We start from the raw sequence: 14267 nt of genomic DNA, 5'->3' as shown, positions 1-14267 counted from the left end.
TACAGTGGGCTGGAAAAAAAAATAATTTAATATCAGTAACCTGGATTTAGATATTTGGTTGCTCATGTTTCTTGATTGTGTTGGATGATTTTTGTTGCAATTGCAATAATCCATTGGTTGAGAAAGCAGTCTGTTGTCTGTTGCCTGATTAGCAACCCTATACGTGACCATTCTGTTCAAGTAAAGACGAGATAGTATGCTTGAAGATGAAAATGTTTTTACACATCATTAAAGATTTGCAGGCAACAGCAAAATGTGGAGTTCTACAAGGAAAATGTAAAATGTGTAATATCTCTGTATTCTTCTAAGTGGAGTCTCGTGGGATGCGATTGTACAAGATTTAAGGCTTATGCGCTAAACACCATTTAATGGAAACGAATGCAAATCGCAATTGTACTTTTGTGAAAATTGGAAAATATCATTTTTATATTTATATTGTGAAGAAGTGTAATGGAAACGCAGCTTATGACAAGAAAACAACATTCAGAAATAGAAGCAATTTTTTCCCCCCTAAAGTTAAATTTATGTACATCCTAAATAGTTCCTTGTTCATTTACTGTAACTTAAAAATATTGCCATCTTTAAAGATAAAAAAAACCTTAATTTCACTTTGAAGCACATTCCTTAGTTTCAGTGCATAGTTGACAGCATTGTAAAATCAAGCAATGACTGAGAATGATCTGAAAAATTGTTTTGAAAAAACAAAATGCATTTTTCATCCACAGTGAGGAAAAATGGCAAGAATCTAAGGCGTTCTGGCTGTGGGACGTCAAATGTGTGCTGGTCAATAAGGAGCCTGAAAGGAATGCCTTTTTTGAAAAGCATGGGTTCATTTGTCGGTAGGCTACTGTGTAAACCTGCTACCAAGCCAACACCTAAGCCTAAAAAGCCAAGTCACAAGGGCCACCGCTTCAAAAACAACCCAAAATGCATCCGCTGCCGCCACTTCCGTTGCCGTCAACCACTTTGCCGATTGTTGCGTCGCTGCTGCACAAAAAAGCATTGCTGCTCAGTTAATCTGCGCCGCTGTTCAAACAAGGATGATGATGATGGTGATAAGAACGACGGTAACATGTCAGGAGGCGAGGGTGGGATGTCAGGAGGTATGTCAGGAGGCGAGGGTGGGATGTCAGGAGGCGAGGGTGGGATGTCAGGAGGTATGTCTGGAGGCGAGGGTGGGATGTCAGGAGGTATGTCAGGAGGCGAGGGTGGGATGTCAGGAGGTATGTCAGGAGGCGAGGGTGGGATGTCAGGAGGTATGTCAGGAGGCGAGGGTGGGATGTCAGGAGGTATGTCAGGAGGCGAGGGTGGGATGTCAGGAAGTATGTCAGGAGGTATGTCAGGAGGCGAGGGTGGGATGTCAGGAGGTATGTCGGGAGGAGGTATGTCGGGAGGCGAGGGTGGGATGTCAGGAGGTATGTCTGGAGGTGAGGGTGGGATGTCAGGAGGTATGTCAGGAGGCGAGGGTGGGATGTCAGGAGGTATGTCTGGAGGCGAGGGTGGGATGTCAGGAGGTATGTCTGGAGGCGAGGGTGGGATGTCAGGAGGTATGTCAGGAGGCGAGGGTGGGATGTCAGGAGGTATGTCAGGAGGTATGTCTGGAGGCGAGGGTGGGATGTCAGGAGGTATGTCAGGAGGCGAGGGTGGGATGTCAGGAGGTATGTCAGGAGGCGAGGGTGGGATGTCAGGAGGTATGTCGGGAGGCGAGGGTGGGATGTCAGGAGGTATGTCAGGAGGCGAGGGTGGGATGTCAGGAGGCGAGGGTGGGATGTCAGGAGGTATGTCAGGAGGCGAGGGTGGGATGTCAGGAGGTATGTCAGGAGGTATGTCTGGAGGCGAGGGTGGGATGTCAGGAGGTATGTCAGGAGGTATGTCAGGAGGTGAGGGGGGGATGTCAGGAGGTATGTCGGGAGGAGGTATGTCGGGAGGCGAGGGTGGGATGTCAGGAGGTATGTCAGGAGGCGAGGGTGGGATGTCAGGAGGTATGTCTGGAGGCGAGGGTGGGATGTCAGGAGGTATGTCAGGAGGCGAGGGTGGGATGTCAGGAGGTATGTCAGGAGGCGAGGGTGGGATGTCAGGAGGTATGTCTGGAGGCGAGGGTGGGATGTCAGGAGGTATGTCTGGAGGCCAGGGTGGGATGTCAGGAGGTATGTCAGGAGGCGAGGGCGGGATGTCAGGAGGTATGTCTGGAGGCGAGGGTGGGATGTCAGGAGGTATGTCTGGAGGCGAGGGTGGGATGTCAGGAGGTATGTCAGGAGGCGAGGGTGGGATGTCAGGAGGTATGTCAGGAGGCGAGGGTGGGATGTCAGGAGGTATGTCAGGAGGTATGTCTGGAGGCGAGGGTGGGATGTCAGGAGGTATGTCAGGAGGCGAGGGTGGGATGTCAGGAGGTATGTCAGGAGGCGAGGGTGGGATGTCAGGAGGTATGTCGGGAGGCGAGGGTGGGATGTCAGGAGGTATGTCAGGAGGCGAGGGTGGGATGTCAGGAGGCGAGGGTGGGATGTCAGGAGGTATGTCAGGAGGCGAGGGTGGGATGTCAGGAGGTATGTCAGGAGGTATGTCGGGAGGCGAGGGTGGGATGTCAGGAGGTATGTCAGGAGGTATGTCAGGAGGCGAGGGGGGGATGTCAGGAGGTATGTCGGGAGGAGGTATGTCGGGAGGCGAGGGTGGGATGTCAGGAGGTATGTCAGGAGGCGAGGGTGGGATGTCAGGAGGTATGTCTGGAGGCGAGGGTGGGATGTCAGGAGGTATGTCAGGAGGCGAGGGTGGGATGTCAGGAGGTATGTCAGGAGGTATGTCAGGAGGCGAGGGTGGGATGTCAGGAGGTATGTCTGGAGGCGAGGGTGGGATGTCAGGAGGTATGTCAGGAGGCGAGGGTGGGATGTCAGGAGGTATGTCTGGAGGCGAGGGTGGGATGTCAGGAGGTATGTCTGGAGGCGAGGGTGGGATGTCAGGAGGTATGTCAGGAGGCGAGGGTGGGATGTCAGGAGGTATGTCTGGAGGCGAGGGTGGGATGTCAGGAGGTATGTCTGGAGGCGAGGGTGGGATGTCAGGAGGTATGTCAGGAGGCGAGGGTGGGATGTCAGGAGGTATGTCAGGAGGCGAGGGTGGGATGTCAGGAGGTATGTCAGGAGGTATGTCTGGAGGCGAGGGTGGGATGTCAGGAGGTATGTCAGGAGGCGAGGGTGGGATGTCAGGAGGTATGTCAGGAGGCGAGGGTGGGATGTCAGGAGGTATGTCGGGAGGCGAGGGTGGGATGTCAGGAGGTATGTCAGGAGGCGAGGGTGGGATGTCAGGAGGCGAGGGTGGGATGTCAGGAGGTATGTCAGGAGGCGAGGGTGGGATGTCAGGAGGTATGTCAGGAGGTATGTCGGGAGGCGAGGGTGGGATGTCAGGAGGTATGTCAGGAGGTATGTCAGGAGGCGAGGGGGGGATGTCAGGAGGTATGTCGGGAGGAGGTATGTCGGGAGGCGAGGGTGGGATGTCAGGAGGTATGTCAGGAGGCGAGGGTGGGATGTCAGGAGGTATGTCAGGAGGCGAGGGTGGGATGTCAGGAGGTATGTCAGGAGGTATGTCAGGAGGCGAGGGTGGGATGTCAGGAGGTATGTCTGGAGGCGAAGGTGGGATGTCAGGAGGTATGTCAGGAGGCGAGGGTGGGATGTCAGGAGGTATGTCAGGAGGCGAGGGTGGGATGTCAGGAGGCATGTCAGGAGGCGAGGGTGGGATGTCAGGAGGTATGTCAGGAGGCGAGGGTGGGATGTCAGGAGGTATGTCAGGAGGTATGTCAGGAGGCGAGGGTGGGATGTCAGGAGGTATGTCAGGAGGTATGTCAGGAGGCGAGGGGGGGATGTCAGGAGGTATGTCGGGAGGAGGTATGTCGGGAGGCGAGGGTGGGATGTCAGGAGGTATGTCTGGAGGTGAGGGTGGGATGTCAGGAGGTATGTCAGGAGGCGAGGGTGGGATGTCAGGAGGTATGTCTGGAGGTGAGGGTGGGATGTCAGGAGGTATGTCTGGAGGCGAGGGTGGGATGTCAGGAGGTATGTCAGGAGGCGAGGGTGGGATGTCAGGAGGTATGTCAGGAGGCGAGGGTGGGATGTCAGGAGGTATGTCAGGAGGCGAGGGTGGGATGTCAGGAGGTATGTCAGGAGGCGAGGGTGGGATGTCAGGAGGTATGTCAGGAGGTATGTCAGGAGGCGAGGGTGGTATGTCAGGAGGTATGTCAGGAGGCGAGGGTGGGATGTCAGGAGGTATGTCAGGAGGCGAGGGTGGGATGTCAGGAGGTATGTCAGGAGGTATGTCAGGAGGTATGTCAGGAGGCGAGGGTGGGATGTCAGGAGGTATGTCGGGAGGCGAGGGTGGGATGTCAGGAGGTATGTCAGGAGGCGAAGGTGGGATGTCAGGAGGTATGTCAGGAGGCGAGGGTGGGATGTCAGGAGGTATGTCTGGAGGTGAGGGTGGGATGTCAGGAGGTATGTCAGGAGGCGAGGGTGGGATGTCAGGAGGTATGTCAGGTGGTATGTCTGGAGGCGAGGGTGGGATGCCAGGAGGTATGTCTGGAGGCGACGGTGGGATGTCAGGAGGTATGTCAGGAGGCGAGGGTGGGATGTCAGGAGGCGAGGGTGGGATGTCAGGAGGTATGTCAGGAGGTGAGGGTGGGATGTCAGGAGGTATGTCAGGAGGCGAGGGTGGGATGTCAGGAGGTATGTCTGGAGGCGAGGGTGGGATGTCAGGAGGTATGTCAGGAGGTATGTCAGGAGGCGAGGGTGGGATGTCAGGAGGTATGTCAGGAGGCGAGGGTGGGATGTCAGGAGGTATGTCTGGAGGCGAAGGTGGGATGTCAGGAGGTATGTCAGGAGGCGAGGGTGGGATGTCAGGAGGTATGTCAGGAGGCGAGGGTGGGATGTCAGGAGGTATGTCAGGAGGCGAGGGTGGGATGTCAGGAGGTATGTCAGGAGGCGAGGGTGGAATGTCAGGAGGTATGTCTGGAGGCGAAGGTGGGATGTCAGGAGGTATGTCAGGAGGTATGTCTGGAGGCGAGGGTGGGATGTCAGGAGGTATGTCTGGAGGCGAAGGTGGGATGTCAGGAGGTATGTCAGGAGGTATGTCAGGAGGCGAGGGTGGGATGTCAGGAGGTATGTCAGGAGGCGAGGGTGGGATGTCAGGAGGTATGTCTGGAGGCGAGGGTGGGATGTCAGGAGGTATGTCTGGAGGCGAGGGTGGGATGTCAGGAGGTATGTCAGGAGGTATGTCAGGAGGCGAGGGTGGGATGTCAGGAGGTATGTCGGGAGGCGAGGGTGGGATGTCAGGAGGTATGTCTGGAGGCGAAGGTGGGATGTCAGGAGGTATGTCTGGAGGCGAGGGTGGGATGTCAGGAGGTATGTCTGGAGGCGAAGGCGGGATGTCAGGAGGCGAGGGTGGGATGTCAGGAGGTATGTCTGGAGGCGAGGGTGGGATGTCAGGAGGTATGTCTGGAGGCGAGGGTGGGATGTCAGGAGGTATGTCTGGAGGCGAGGGTGGGATGTCAGGAGGTATGTCAGGAGGCGAGGGTGGGATGTCAGGAGGTATGTCAGGAGGCGAGGGTGGGATGTCAGGAGGTATGTCTGGAGGCGAGGGTGGGATGTCAGGAGGTATGTCGGGAGGCGAGGGTGGGATGTCAGGAGGTATGTCAGGAGGCGAGGGTGGGATGTCAGGAGGTATGTCAGGAGGCGAGAGTGGGATGTCAGGAGGTATGTCTGGAGGCGAAGGTGGGATGTCAGGAGGTATGTCTGGAGGTGAAGGTGGGATGTCAGGAGGTATGTCAGGAGGCGAGGGTGGGATGTCAGGAGGTATGTCTGGAGGCGAGGGTGGGATGTCAGGAGGTATGTCAGGAGGCGAGGGTGGGATGTCAGGAGGTATGTCAGGAGGTATGTCAGGAGGCGAGGGTGGGATGTCAGGAGGTATGTCAGGAGGCGAGGGTGGGATGTCAGGAGGTATGTCTGGAGGCGAGGGTGGGATGTCAGGAGGTATGTCAGGAGGCGAGGGTGGGATGTCAGGAGGTATGTCAGGAGGTGAGGGTGGAATGTCAGGAGGTATGTCTGGAGGCGAGGGTGGGATGTCAGGAGGTATGTCAGGAGGCGAGGGTGGGATGTCAGGAGGTATGTCAGGAGGTGAGGGTGGGATGTCAGGAGGTATGTCAGGAGGTATGTCAGGAGGCGAGGGTGGGATGTCAGGAGGTATGTCAGGAGGCGAGGGTGGGATGTCAGGAGGTATGTCAGGAGGTATGTCGGGAGGCGAGGGTGGGATGTCAGGAGGTATGTCGGGAGGCGAGGGTGGGATGTCAGGAGGTATGTCAGGAGGCGAGGGTGGGATGTCAGGAGGTATGTCAGGAGGCGAGGGTGGGATGTCAGGAGGTATGTCAGGAGGTATGTCTCGAGGCGAGGGTGGGATGTCAGGAGGTATGTCAGGAGGCGAGGGTGGGATGTCAGGAGGTATGTCAGGAGGCGAGGGTGGGATGTCAGGAGGTATGTCAGGAGGTATGTCTGGAGGCGAGGGTGGGATGTCAGGAGGTATGTCAGGAGGTATGTCAGGAGGCGAGGGTGGAATGTCAGGAGGTATGTCGGGAGGTGAGGGTGGGATGTCAGGAGGTATGTCGGGAGGCGAGGGTGGGATGTCAGGAGGTATGTCAGGAGGCGAGGGTGGGATGTCAGGAGGTATGTCGGGAGGCGAGGGTGGGATGTCAGGAGGTATGTCGGGAGGCGAGGGTGGGATGTCAGGAGGTATGTCGGGAGGCGAGGGTGGGATGTCAGGAGGTATGTCAGGAGGCGAGGGTGGGATGTCAGGAGGTATGTCAGAAGGCGAGGGTGGGATGTCAAGAGGTAACAGTGAGATGTCAGGAGGTAACAGTGAAATGTCAGGAGGTATGTCAAGAGGTAACAGTGAGATGTCAGGAGGTAACAGTGAGATGTCAGGAGGTATGTCAAGAGGTAACAGTGAGATGTCAGGAGGTATGTCAGGAGGCGAGGGTGGGATATCAGGAGGTAACAGTGAGATGTCAGGTGGTATGTCAAGAGGTAACAGTGAGATGTCAGGAGGTATGTCAAGAGGTAACAGTGAGATGTCAAGAGGTAACAGTGAGATGTCAGGAGGTAACAGTGAGATGTCGGGAGGTATGTCAAGAGGTAACAGTGAGATGTCAGGAGGTAACAGTGAGATGTCAGGAGGTATGTCAAGACGTAACCGTGAGATGTCAGGAGGTAACAGTGACATATCAGACACCGAAGATTACTCAAAGGAACATGATGACCACAGCTCAGAAGAAAGCAGTGGCAAATGCTCAAAGCAGCCTGACAACAAGAATTCAAAAGAAACAGGTGGCAATAGCTCAAAGGAACGTGACAACAACAGGTCAGAAGAAAGAGGTGGCAAAAGCTCAAAGGAAAATGGTGGTAAATCGGATAGCACCATCGATGACATCAAGGGATAGAATAATATCTCAAACAGAGATTACAAAAAACTTCCAAAGGGCAATGACAATGATGAAAGTTGTGATGGCATCAGGACCACATTTAGTATCTGCTGTATCTCTTGAAACTACAAATTGTGTGAAATTTACTTGATGTACTGGAGCTTCTTTCAAGTATACTTATGTATCAACTGTGTTTTCTTTCACTTGACAGCAGATTTCATTTAACAGTTGTTCTACTTAGCCTAACTTATTATTATCTATTTACATTTGTAATATTTAATGATCACAACAAGGTAGATCTAATTTAGGAAATGAACCTGCTGTCAATGGTTTATTTCAACAGCAGACATGTACCAAAGGTTTGCAGTTACATAATAAAATTGTACATATTGAACTAACTTAAAGTCTGTTCCAAAGTTTGTGTGTGTGTGTGTGTGTGTGTGTGTGTGTGTGTGTGTGTGTGTGTGTGTGTGTACAGAAGAGAAACCAAAAACTTGGGTCATGGGTCATATGTACAAACACATAGGGATATGCACATACGCACACTGCCCAGAACCAATACGTACACACTGCTCATTCACATTAATGTATGCACATCTATAAAAATGTACCGACCTGACCAGGCACACCCACATGTAGACATGTGGCATCTGCATAGATATGCTGCACACACAGAGTGCACATACTGCACACACACACAGCGCACCCATGTACATGCAAATGTATAGATAGATTCCAGGTTCAATGAGTCCGTTTCCCTCATTTAAAGGAATATCGAACCTCAGCAAAATTTATTCTTATTAATAGTACTTTTTTTTGTGCTTCAGAGTAATTTGGATGAAAGGATTTTTGCAGCCTTCATCCAGCCCCATTACACAAACTCACTCATTATTCACATCTTCAATGTGAATTCTGTTTTGCAATCATAAAAGGAGCTCGCAGTTATTGACTCACCACTGATGTCTCAGCTCATAGCATTCCTACCACATGCTGCCCAGTTTCAGGTCTCAGTGCTCTCGTCGTTTGTTACTGAAGCACTGAGACCCCCACTGGGCAGTGGTCACTGAGTATGACCATTTTTATTCTCAAAATAACATGTTCAACCTTATGATATTTACATGATCCCTAAAGTGTACCTCATTAGGCTTGTGTGGTGTTGGGGACAGAAACATGGAAAACGGAATTGTAATGGCTTCTGTTGTGATGGCTTCCATTCACTGTGTTTTTGTTGTAAAGGCAAAATAAATCATGAGGTTTGTCTCATAAGTTTAAAATGAAAATTAAATTTTATTTTTAATCCATCTTCCAATAACCAACAATACAAATTCTGATAGGCTTCTCAGGAGTACCTCAACCCTCCTTTTTAAAATAATACACTGCAACAATGTATTGCATGAAAATAATGATTGGATTATTGATTAATTGATAACTGTTTGGTGTTATCTCTGTAGAAACACCAAGAGGTGACTGTTGTATTTAGCACAATCTAAACAAAGCAGAATTTAATTCTATTGATGGGAATTTTCCATTGTGGATATGTGGACTCTCTTTTTGGACATTCTGAGTTTTTGTTTGTGCTGTCATTAACAATAAAATGAATTTTGGCTTCAACTCTGGACGTGCCTGGCTTTTTGAGTCCATCTCCCTTCACCCCTCACCCTCTGTAAATGCCTTTATTTTGAAAGGCACTGTTTTTCCTTACTGTGAGCCTTTTCTTTTTGTTGCCATAGCTCCGTGGGGTTGCTATTTGAAAAATAAATTTTCTATAAATACACTAAATATTAATTGAATTCTATATCGAACCTCAAGGGTTTATAGTGTCTTTTAATTATTGTTCATATCTGTACTTTTATTTTAAAGCTCTCCAAATCTGAAATGTCTGAAGGTTTTCAACCATCTTAACGTTGAATTCATTGGTGCCTTGCAAAGCAGAAGCAAGGTGTGAAAAGAGTACATTGTGAATTGTATTTATTGTTGAAGGATGTGTGAGGACTTTTTGCTTTAGAATATCATTGCTTGTTTGCTTGTTGGTAAAGTTGTGCATATATTGTAGGCAGGGTTGGGAGGGTTACTTTTAAATTGTAATCCGGTACAATTACAAGTTGCTTATCAAAAATATAATCAGTAACTTACTCTAATTACTTCAATTAAAAAGTAACATACCAGATTACTTTTAGTTACTTTTAGATTATTTCACCAGCAAACATAAAAAATAAAGACAAATACAATGTGTCATCCTCACAGCGTATTGACAGCTCTAAACACTAATGAATGCTCTGAGTGTTATGAACTCTGCTGAAATCTGTTCAGCCCCCAAATAATACCAACAACATGACATGACCTCCTCTGAACCTACTGAGAATCTGACTTTCTTTCTTTCTGACTCAGGATCAGAACCATCAGTTTAGACTGTGTTCTTCCAGTAGTTCTACAGTCCAGCAGCAGAACCAGGAGCCCCATTGACTGTGTTAACGCACATTTATATTATATACCGTACTCAATCTGCTGTGTAGCTGTACTGCTGCAGTGAGGAGCAGTGTTTTGTGTTCAGGTAGGCCATGCAAAGTATTTTTTCAAGAGTTCAGAGTTGATTCATTCCTCAGTGACAGAAGGTAACATGCAGTCTCCAATAAATCCTCCATACAGGCTGAAGATATTATTGCCTCCATCAGATTCTTCTGAGTTCAGCCTGGTGAGGCTGTGGTTCACCAGGTGTAGATGTGTAGAGAGTCTTCAGCTGGTAGCAAATGATCAAGATTATTGATCATATTTATGTAAATAAAGAATGGTTCTACTTCATAAGTGCTTAGCCCGCCTACGGGCTTCGCTATGGGGACCTTGTCCCTCGACCAATCACTGAGACAAAAAGGAAGCTTGACGCACCAATCCCCCACGCACAATGGCGCAGCGCCACGCCCCACGCCGAGGGTATATAACCTCAGGGGGCCTTCTGCAAATCCTTCTTCTTCCTCCGTACTTCATGAGACTAGAAGCTTTCTCCGGATCAAGAGACGGATTCACCGGCCCGCGACCAGTCGCCATCGGGCGTCGGACCTTTCACCTGCCGCTCTTGCGGCACTCCGCTCTGCGAGGGAGAACATCACGAGCGCTGCTTCCTCTGCCTCGGCCGGCAGCATCACCGCCAGCGGTCCTCCTGCCCGGCCTGCCTCACGCTGCCGCCAGAAGAGCTTCACCGGCGAACCGCCTTAGTGGGAGACACCTCTCTGGTTCCCGCCGGCGAGGACAACGCCGAGGACGCCGTGGACGTCACCACCCCTGCCGTCTACGATTGGGGCGACGCCGTTGGCAGCAGCAGCAGCAGCAGCAGCAGCGTTTCGGTGTTGCGGAGTTCCCGCCTCGACGACTCCGCCTCCACCGTTTCCCGTGCCAGCCTCCGTGAGCCTCCCCCCCCCCCCCGTGACCCTGTCGAGCACCTCAAGGGGCTCCTCTCCTCCGCCACTGAGCGAATCTGCCTCGTGCTGCCGCCGCAGCCTCCAGAGCCGGTGTTCTGGCAGATTTTGCTACCCATCAAAAATTGCTACTTTGCGGCTATGCGCATGTGTTCCACGTCATTAAGATCACGCCCATAATTATTTGCTCCCTGTCGGAGTTCACGCTGAGTGAGCATCGTGAGCAGGACAGAAGAGCTCTTGGAGAACTGTTAAGCACTTCGTGTTGTAAAACTGGAATTTATATGTCCCAGCATCCTATATCATAGCCCGGTGTAATTATCCCAGCTTGTTTTGATGTTTTATCAGTACTTTTATGCAGGAGCAAATTTTGATAGTTCACTTGCACGCGATCAGATAATGCTCCCAGTACTCAGTGCACGAATGAATCATTTTCACCCCAAATACCCCCGTGTCATTAATTCCAGCTAGTTTTGATGTGTTTTATATGAATTGTATTATCAAAATATGCTCCCCTACAATTTCGATTAAAAAAAAAAAAAAAAAATAGAGGAAGACGCAAGAAGATTCTTTTTTTTTTCATGGTAACGTCATTGTAATTGGATAAACAACTGTAACGAACAAAGCTATATGTAAAAAACAGCGGCAGCAAAGTTTGAATCTGTAGCAAAAATTTATAGACGTGTCTATCAGAAAATGCTACGGTAGCAAAATCTGATAAGGCAGCAAAATCTGGCAGAACACTGGTTCAGCGCGATTTTGCACTCGGGCTAGCAACCCAGTCACAGACTCGGTCCTGGACTGCGGTGTTATGTTCCACCGTGCCTTCATTCCAGGACAACGTGCGGAAGGATTGGCGCACGCCGCTCACCGCCAAAGGCGCGGTGAAAGGCTACCGCGAATATTCCTGGGTGGACGACTGGCCGCCGGTGCCCGGAGTGCCTGCAATAGAGGACTCCGTGAGACTGTGCCTTCTCCCCAAGTCCTCCGCCTGGTCAGGCGGAAAGCCCATGCTGCCGTCTGAGAGAGACAGGCGCATGGCGACCTTCTTGGATCATGGTTACGCCAGCGGCAATCAGATATTCGCCCTGGCTAACAACATGACCATCCTGCTGGGCTCTGTGGATAAGATCTGCCCAGCCCCCTGGAGCTCCCCGGTGTCTGGCCAGACTCGACCGTCTCCCGGCGACCCTCCTGGGATGACGACCAGCCGAAACGGGCCCACACTTCCGAATCCCGGTGTCGTGCCGAAAAGTGACTGCCTGCCGAAAAATGACTGCCCCCCGCCGCCGAAAAGTGACTGCCCCCGACGGGAACGCACATCGACGTGTTTCTGTATTTCTCCACTGCTCGCATACCATGTGCGAATGTTTCATAAAATATTCTTTATGAATATTTCTAAGAGTATGTTTTTTTAAGCTGAGTGATGTGAGGAGTGACACTGACCACTTCAAGGGAGGCGGGGGTGGTATTCACAGAATTTGCAGGACTGAAAGCAGAGGAGATCAGGCAGTTGCATGTACAGTGATTTTGGTCAGTGTCAACCCCTCACATCACTCAGTTACAGGGGGCAGTCACTTTTATGCAAGCAGCTGCCGAAAAGTGACTGCGCCCTGTAACTGAGGGATGTCTGTTGATATAATGGTTTCTGTGTGTAATTTGTAAAAACATACTCTTAGAAATATTCATAAAGAATAAACTGGGCCTAGCAACGCCACTGGGCCATTATTTAATTGCCCAGAAGATCCAACATCATGGCTGCATATTGCTGTAACTTCATTAGTCTTAACGAAACTAAAACAAGAATTGTTTTTAGCTATCCAGATCAATTATATGACTCTGCCAATGCTCTTTGTCCCCTGAAAATCTACTATGAACCCTCTTCAAGAAATCTGGGGGTGATTTTTGACAGTACCTCTAAATTTCACAAACATATTAGTTCTGTTGTCTAAACTGCATTCCTTCAGCTGAGACTACTGCCCAAAGTAAAGCCCTATTTCTCTCAGAACAACTTTGAAAGAGTCTCACAAGCCTTGATTTCGAAATGAGTGCCTGTCTTCACATCCAGAGTGCCTGTCTTCACGTCCATTAGAGTCATAATATTACTTTGATGCAAGACTAATGTCCCCAACTAACTCTATTTGCCAATTACTTTATAATTCAAATGTGCCTCAGTTCAGCTCATTTTATTATTGTAATCATTATATTATTACTTTTACAATAACAATTGTCACTAATAAGTGTGAAATACTGGCAATGCCTTAAAGGTATTATACGCCTTAAAGGTATTATATGATTTTCTTGAAAAAGTCGGAGCCAAACATCTGTTACTCGCTTTTTGAAAAACGTGCATGCGCCAGACCATCCTACCTGCTCTGCTGCTCCTACGAGCGCGCTTGACGGCGTGACGCAAGCATTTCTTCAGCGTGATTGAAATGTCGGAGGACCAATAGTTGACACTCGCATCGCGCCATTCATTGGCTAAAACATCGTCCATTATACCTTTAAGACAGGTTTCTGAAACCTCAAGCAAAATTTTCCCCGTCATTTGAGGCTGCAACTATAGTACTCAACCTTTACATTTAAAATGAGACATCAAATACACTTTTGAATTATTTTATTTTGTGACAAATACCCCAAAAAATCCAAAGGTGAAAACTACTGATCTAAAAGTAATGGTTTTGTAAGAAACTATCCCAGACCATGATGACAATGGGACCCTTACATGATAGATCAGAGTAAAGTTTAATTTTTGCACTTTTCCTGGCTGTATGATATAATTGATGGTACCATTTACATTAGTAATATATTCCAAACATGCCGTAGTTATATCAAACAAATTGAGAACAGCAATGAGGGGGAAATAACCATTATGAATAACAGTATATACAGTAACAGTAAGAGTAGCAGAACACTTCACATGTGGATAAATTTAACTCGTGCACATAAAATATGGACAACGCAATGAACATGGCCTCAACGTGAAATCCAAGGTCAGTGAGATCCTTAAGATGCATCTGTTTTAGTCATTGAAATATAAGTAAAGAAAGAAATTTAGTCCTGCAGTTGTTTGCAAGAAATTAACTTTTGCAAATCACTTATAGTTGAAATGAGCTTGGTGGGGTATTTGAAGTGGAGAGGACAAACGAATGCTACCGTCTGCAGACAATAAATGTTGCGTATGAGTAAGTTTCGAATCTGTTGGTGTGTGCAGACTCATCATTAATATTGTGGAATTCAATACCTTTAGTGTCAGTCAAAATCATCAATGTGTTGTATACACACTCAGTACCACGCTTCAACACTAAGTGGGGCTACCATCAAGTTAACTGCAACTTGTCATTTGGCTCATACTTACCAGAAGAGGTGATCATCTGGACAAATTATTTTGACCTTATGTGTAGAAATATGAG

Source organism: Salarias fasciatus, chromosome 13, assembly GCF_902148845.1.
Source record: "Salarias fasciatus chromosome 13, fSalaFa1.1, whole genome shotgun sequence".
NCBI classification, from domain to species: domain Eukaryota; kingdom Metazoa; phylum Chordata; class Actinopteri; order Blenniiformes; family Blenniidae; genus Salarias; species Salarias fasciatus.
This window is presented reverse-complemented; position numbering follows the sequence as displayed.